This window comes from Centruroides sculpturatus, unplaced genomic scaffold (genome assembly GCF_000671375.1).
Source record: "Centruroides sculpturatus isolate CEXI.00-Female unplaced genomic scaffold, Cexi_2.0 scaffold330, whole genome shotgun sequence".
Taxonomy (NCBI): domain Eukaryota; kingdom Metazoa; phylum Arthropoda; class Arachnida; order Scorpiones; family Buthidae; genus Centruroides; species Centruroides sculpturatus.
The window spans coordinates 290,904-298,770 of NW_019384592.1; positions in this window are offsets into that span (position 1 = coordinate 290,904).

The following is a 7,867-nucleotide window of genomic DNA, read 5'->3' on the forward strand; positions in this document are numbered from 1 at the left end:
TGAACGACTTTAGTTGACATACCGTTAGAATGCGATTACGTACTTGCTTTGACGTGATAAACACAGAAGTTAGCTGCTATTTATCCTTTGTTAAAACAAGAACAATAGCTAACATATACTCGATATAATAAAATTATTTGAGTGAAGAATTAAATACATAGGTCTAAGATATATCCATCTATTATTTCAGGAGACAATAATGTGCAATTTTTCTTCGTATAAAGCCGGCTAAACACTTACCGGTATATATGAACAGGACAGGCGAGCGCAGTATATTTACACATTATAAATAAATATATATATATATACATTTATTTATTATTTATTTATTATTATATATGTATATATATATTATCTTATCTACATATATATTTATCTACATATATATCATTATATATAGGCCTATATCTTATCTACAGAAAGGAACCTTTCGATATAGGGATGCATCCTACTTCCGCTTTCTGTCTGAATGATCTCATCAACATCCAAATCCTCATCTGTATATCATTTACATAGAAGAAATAGTATTCAATTTAATACATAAAATTAATCACTGTGTAATAAGCGGGAAATCGTAAAACAGGTCTACTTATTCGCACCTTGATATCACTATAAATTTTAATTTTTTTGGTGAACATAATGTGGGGCTCGATCAGTCACAAACGGTCATCCGATGGGGCCTATCCGCACCGGATTTAGACTTCATAAGGGGGTTTTCACCCTTCAAGTAATTATGTAAGAATGTGGTTTTAAACTGTACTCACGTAGCGTGAGGCAATTAATTTATGTGTAAACCGGCCTACCCCTTCGAAAAGATAGGAATTTTCACCACTTATTGCTCTTTTGTTAATTAGGGCCTCCGTGTTTGAGGCCTGTCCAAGTAGTCCTGCTCGTAGCTCCTCTACGTGGATCTGATTAGAGTAAACATGGCTATTTAATTGTATATTAGTTTATTAAAATTACATATGGGGAGTGTTTATGTTGTTTAACCACTTGTTTCATCCTCGTGCAAGCTCGAGCTTAGCACGTGTAAAAAAATGCTAATATCTAATAGTATATTAGCATATTAGCATACTCATAAAACACAGCAATTGAGAATCAATTGAGAATGCATATTAACACGTGCCATTTAATATGACACTTCACCCGAAAATACAATATATTTAATTTTTGCATTAAAATTATTTTATTCTTTCAATAATTTTAATAAATAATTTTAAATTTTATTACAATTTTTTAATGTTTTTAGAATAAAACTTAGTTTTAAAAAATCAAATAAATATTTAAATTTTAAATCTATATCAGCCCGATAGATGGCGACATAAAAAACCAACCTTAAGATACATTTGATTCCTTTCTTACATATGCTGCCATCTGTTGAGAAAAATGAGAAAAATTATATGTCTGTAAATAAAACTGTAAATAATTTTAACAAGGTCAATTATAAATTTAGTTCCACAGATTTTATATGATTTAATTTTATATAATTTAATGATATTTATTTGTTAAATATGATGATACAGTCCGCAATTGGCCATAACAATGCTATTTATCCAATTTTTCGGCTCACTGTATCAATTGTAGGCATTCAAAATAGCCATATCTAATATATTAAGAGCCTTTAAACATATTAAGAAATATATAGAATTAAAAATATTATTTTTAATTAAATTTTAAACAGAATTTTCCTTCAAAAAAAAAAAAAGCATAAAAAATCGTAAAAATCTGAAAAATATTCTTAATTTTATTCGCCAATTTTTTTATTAAAAATGATGTTTAAATTATTCACATTTATTTATTTATTATTTAACTCATTCATATTAAAATTATTTTAATTAATTAACGAGCCAAAACAATATAAATTGTTTTATCTGATCGGTATATTTGAAACTTGAAATCAAAGCCGCCATATTGGAAATCTATTTCCAATATGGCGGCTTTGATTCCAGATAAGTTATTGCATCTTAAGATTAAATTTAAGCGAAGAAATTGTTAAAATAAGCTATAAAATCGTAATATTTTATTCAATTTTGTTCTAAAATTAGTTTCTTGGAAAAGATGAAGAAATTTCATAGCTTATCCTCACTAGAAACTAAACTATCTTTTTAAAAAATAAAAAAAGATTTTATTAAAGAAAAACTTATAATTTGATTCAAGTCGGAGAGTTTTAAAGATTTTAATCAAATATATTAATAATTTATAAAGGAATTTTTATTTTTTTCTATAAATACATTTTTCCACTTTCTCATTCACTAGTTCCATATAGATGAAGAATTAAGAAATTATCATAAAAATTATCATTAAACGTTGCATTATCAACGTTAAAAGGGTAAAAATTCATATCCACTATTTAATTATTTATTAGATATTCGTATTTATTCGTAACAGAAGCAAAAGTAGCTTCACGTAACATATGTTTGAATGAAAAACGCGGTTGAGAACAACTGTTGTTTTCTAACAAAAATGATGATTCCCAGCAAACATTACTCACCGGTTCCTCTAAAAATAATTTATCTTTCGATAGACTCCAATGAAGAAAATCTTTATTTATCAGCAATAGATGGAGCCTGAAGAAAGAATGTTTTATTCCCATCTATCAAAAACTTTTTCCTGCTTCGGATTTTCGTTACATACCTCGACTTTTATAGTAACGTATTTCTTTAAAATATATAAGAACCAATTAGAAGCGTTGTATTATATTCTAGAGACGTGTTATGATACTCTAAAATAAGTCTCGTGATTATAGATTTAGGTATTTTCCCACTTCTGTAAGAGGATCCCACAGGCTCCTCGAACCTGTTATTAGTGCATAGTTGGTGAAAGAACATCATTTTTCTTTCTTTAAGGGGGTCATTCTTGTGTTTCCTCAATTGTAAACGTGTAGGAATATAAGAAACTCTAAAAAAAATAAGTTTTTATTAAGAAATAATTCTGTTGTAGCCTACTCTTCGAGTAATTTGCGCTTTACTAGATCCGAGTTCGCTCTATTGGACGATGTAAAAATAGGGGGTTGTAAAGCATGTAATTGTATATCAGCGGTGGATCCGACTTGTCACTCGCATGACGAACGGACATCCTCTTTTTTGTTCTAAATAATAATTCGCTCTTTATTAATACCAAAAATACTTCCGCCGGATGTCTTAGTCGATTGCGTCACTTCGCACAACACTGCGTGATTTAGGCCACGCGTAAGTCGCCGTGTTCGTTCACCCCTGGTACAAAGGCCACCCCCTTTTGGTGATAAAAGTATCGACTTTCATATATATATATCTTTGCACGTTAAGTGAACGTATCGATGAGAAGTTAGAAAAGTTGCTTCTTACAAAAATGTAGCAAGAAGAGGATAAAAAAAGGGGGGAAGCTGAAAAGCTATTTTCTAGAAGTAGCGAAGGAAAAAACTTGCATAATAGCGTCATTCTCGGAAGCTATTTTAGACTTACGAGTGCAAATTGTCGGGCTATTAAGCTTTGAATTACAGGAACAGTCCCACATCACATTAATCACACATTGGACAGACGGGAGCCGATGGATGACCTTCGACCCGGTCTCAACCTCTTTCGTGATACAGGCTGCTACACCTTACAAAGCCGTCTCCATCCTTTGAATCAAGCGGCAATTAGTGGAACTAGCAACCTTGATGGTGTACCTGTTTCTTGTCACCCGAAGAAGACAAGTGGTCAACGCTTTAAGCTACTGGTTTCGTAAATCACGGCAATAATTAACACTAAGACCGATAGGTAACCGGTAATTTGAGGGTGGAAATGTTGCAATTTCTACACCCCTCGCGGCTGTTTCTTGGCAACATTTTTCCGTGGGAGAACGGGCATAAAAACATCCCAGTTTGTAGGATTTAATGGAAGAAAAACTCTTGTACTGGTTAGTCTAGAATTTAGGATCTAGAATAGAACGGTGTAGAGTTACAAGCACGCTTCGATAATGGGATAATACTGGAGATAAATACATACGAATTTCGGCACGCAAAGGTTTATCCACCCGGGTTAACGAACTGAACCATTTAAGATGCTAAATTAAATTAAAAAAATAGCCCAAAGCGCTTATCGAACGTCGACATAAAAGAAGCATTGGAGTGTGCAAGCTGCCATTATAGTCACCACCATATTTCTATAAACGGGAGGGGGAAAGAGAGAGAGGGAGAGAAAATTTTTTTTAGCCTAGACGTCACCCGGCACAATTACGTGGCACGAGAAGTAGTAAATAGGCGAGAGGACAAGTTAGCTTTACCTGTCCGAAAAGGTGTCACAGCAGAAAGCACTTGGCAGGCGGGTCTCTCAGGCTGTATCTATTCTCATTATTAGATACACAGGGGAAAGATCGTAACCATTCCTCATCCGACTGCATAATGTCGCCGGTGGCAAAAGTTCGAACGTTATAAAAGCCCAAATCAATTCTCTGGACGACCTAGTGAGATCCGCTACGACCCTCTGTGGACGGACGATATTTGGTTTCTATAGCAAGCATTTGACTTTGCTTTAAGAGCCAGAAGTGGTTTCGAGATAGGAGAGCTGTAAAAACTCTGCAAGGCCGTAATGGAGAACATCTAAAACTCTGAAAGCTTCCGAATAAAATTAAGAAACAATCCTGACCCGTATGACCTTTCTAGGATATAAGTCAAGCGCGTTTTATAAGGAGCAAATTACAGAGGTGTTTTCGTAATTGATAGAAAGCGTAGAGGATGCAAAAGAAGGGGTGTAAATTCATAAAAAGGATAACAGAAGTGTATAAATACGGCGCGTGTAACAAAACAAAGATTCTTCCCCGGAGATGGAAGAATCGACTAACAAACCCAGTACAAAACAACCAGAGATAAAGCTTGATAATAAGACGCGCGTGAACAAATTACCGACTCTCTTCGCCCCTTCTCAACTTCACTCGCTCCTCCCTAATTGTTGCCGACAAAAATGAGCGTCGAATTTCAAATACTAATCAGTTCGGAGGGATTTCTTCCCTGTGCAACGAATCGAGTCCCACAGGGGGCAATTCTCGACACAAAAACACCTTCCTAATTAGGAGAAGTTGTGAGGGATACGGATTTCCTCGGTGACGTCAGCGTTTCGACGCCCAAGACGTGCTCGGCCGTCACTAGAGTAAGTGTGTGTGTGTTTGTATATATGTATATATAAAGCTTGGAGATAGGATAAATTTTAGAGGAAATGAGAGAAAACCTCAAATCCCAGTCGCCACTCTCTTACACCAACCCGAAATCAGGATTTACTGGACCCGTTGCCATGGCTACAGCGGAGTTTAAAGGGAGAGTCGGAGGGGAATGGACCTCCCGGATAGATAAAAGGGGACAGTTCTCTGCATCTGATGAATGATGCCAATGTCACGCCTGGGATTATTACCGATGACGTCAGCTGTACCGAAGAGGCGAGTTAGGATTGTAATCGAGGAATCAATTCCTAGTTTCCTAAATGAAAAAACCGGGAGGAAACTTCTGGTATGAGAAATTTGTATGGTAAAGTTAGCGTGTGGTTGCACGTTTAACGTGGCCTACGCCTTATATTCTTGTAGGATTGATATAAAAGTCGGCTAGAAAGCCGGCGGCGATGTCGTCGCTTCGAATGCCAAAGTGGTCTACTCGCTTTTATCGATAGATTGCGTTTTATCGGGGCTCAGAGTGATTTTCCAACCGACTTATCCCCAGAACGAATTCATAGGCTGGATGTCCGGCCGAACACAAAAGAAAACCGCGTTCATTTCCATGCTTCCAATAGAAAGCCGGCGAATTCAATCAAAGGCGAGAGGGTGTCATTCATAAAAATCCCTACCCCTCGCCCAGACAGTCCAATCTCCCCCTTAAGAGGGGGGAGACCGTGCTGGATTTGTGCTCCACTGCCGAGCACCGGATTCCTCCCCCTCTTCCCAACCGTGTTGTCAGAGTAACCACACAGTGTCCCTGCTGCGGAGTTACTCCTCGTTATCAGCCAGCACACAGACGGCCAATATTGAGGGAGGCGATCCGACCACACGAGCTGATGATTCACCCTCCCTCCTCTACAACCCTGACACACACCCAAATAGAAAGAACGAGAGAAGCAGTCTTTCTTTAACGATTTAGCCATGTGTACAAAAACTGTTTGTGTTTCTTCTTTTCGCTCATATTTTTTCGCCCTCCAAAAAATGACAGACGAAGCAAAACTTTGAGATTTACTCTTTTATTTCTTTTTCTTATTTAACTCTCGCTCCCTTTGTTAGTCATCCGAGTAGAAAACAAATGTCCCTTTCGAAAATTGTATTTAATTAAATTTCGTCTACTCCAAGTTGATCCCTTAAAACAATCTCCAAAAATTTCCCTTAATTCCTATATATAATCTTCTAAAACTGTCCGTAATTCTTACCTAAATTATTAAATAATTTCCCCTAACTCCTAGCTTTATCCCCAAAAACTTCCCGTAATTTCTAGTGAAAATCACTAAAATTTTCTCATAATTCCTATTCACAATCCCCAAGAATTTCCCTTAATCCCTAACTTTATCTTCAAAAACTTCTCTTAATTTCATACCAGCAATTTTCAAAAATTTTCCTTAATTACTGCTTAAAACAAATTCCCTTAAAAAATCCCAAAAACTTCCCTAAATTAGAGAACTTTCGCACCAAACATATACAAAAAAATCCCTAAAAAGTATATTTCCCTTTCACTTATCTTTCTCACTTTAACAGAATAAGGGAAGTTCAGAAGAAGAAGAAAGAATAAAACTAAACTGAGATTTTTATTTTTTATATTTTGCCTTTTTGGAAAAGTAGAAAAAAGAATTTGACTTTTACTCGAAAACAGCTTTAATACAGCGAATCTCCTTTTAAATTGATGAATAAAGCTCAATTTGGTTCTTTCTTCCATCGTTGGAAAGTACCTAAAAAACAAGCTTTCGCCAACCGTAATGGCGACCTACCAGCACCTAGCGGAGAGAAGAAGAACCAAAAGGAAATAGGAGAAAAACTGGAAATGACACTTTCCATGATGGAAGACTTGGGTTTTGTTTTGTCTTCTCTCTTTATATATTTCTTGTCCAGAATAGGTTTCTCTCGGATAACGACCTGATAGAAAGAAACACATACACACTCCCTCTCTCTTTCTCTCTCTCTCTCCTTCTCTCTTCACTCCGATCGTGTCCAGTAGGAAATTCGATAATGCGTTTCTCCAGTAATGCAACACGTTGTCCACCCCTCTCGGAAGGGGGAGACAGGGGTCGAAATCAATTAGATTTATCAATTAAAAATGGTTAATTGCCACGGCTGTCTCGACTCGAGTTATGGATGAACGTAGTTTCCGTGTTCTGCGGTTTACCGAGTTATATAGGAAGAGATCGAGATAAGGCGTATCCCTCCTCTCATCGCTCACTGCAACAATTGTTGACACTTCTCTCCTCCCCTCTCCCGAAGACAAACCCTTTCGTTTGCAGCTGCCACAGATGTGCAAGCATTCATAATTATTTGCACGGAGGGAGGTTTGTTTCTTTATCGACAGATTCGAACCCCCGACTCTCAAACGTCCATTGCTTTAATCGCGGTTAATGCGGGTTGTTAAGAATAAAGACGTGTGTATTTTGGGGGGGGGTTGCGTTGGTGTATTGTACCCGGCGAAGGTCGGTGCGCGTGACAAAGGGGAGAAGGAACCATCGTCCATCTATATTGTTGCCGGCGACTGGGACGTCGGTTGGAGCCGACGATTTCCTGCCCCGGGCACTGGTGCTTTCCAGCGCATTGGTCTCCAACAAGTCGGTCAGCCGAGCGTGTTCCATGCATCACAGTCCGATGCGGGAGTGCTGAGTTGCAGGAAGACACCAGGCGAAGCAGACCTCAGAGCCCGAGTGTGGTGGATGGCAAATTGACAGCTGCCACGGACGAT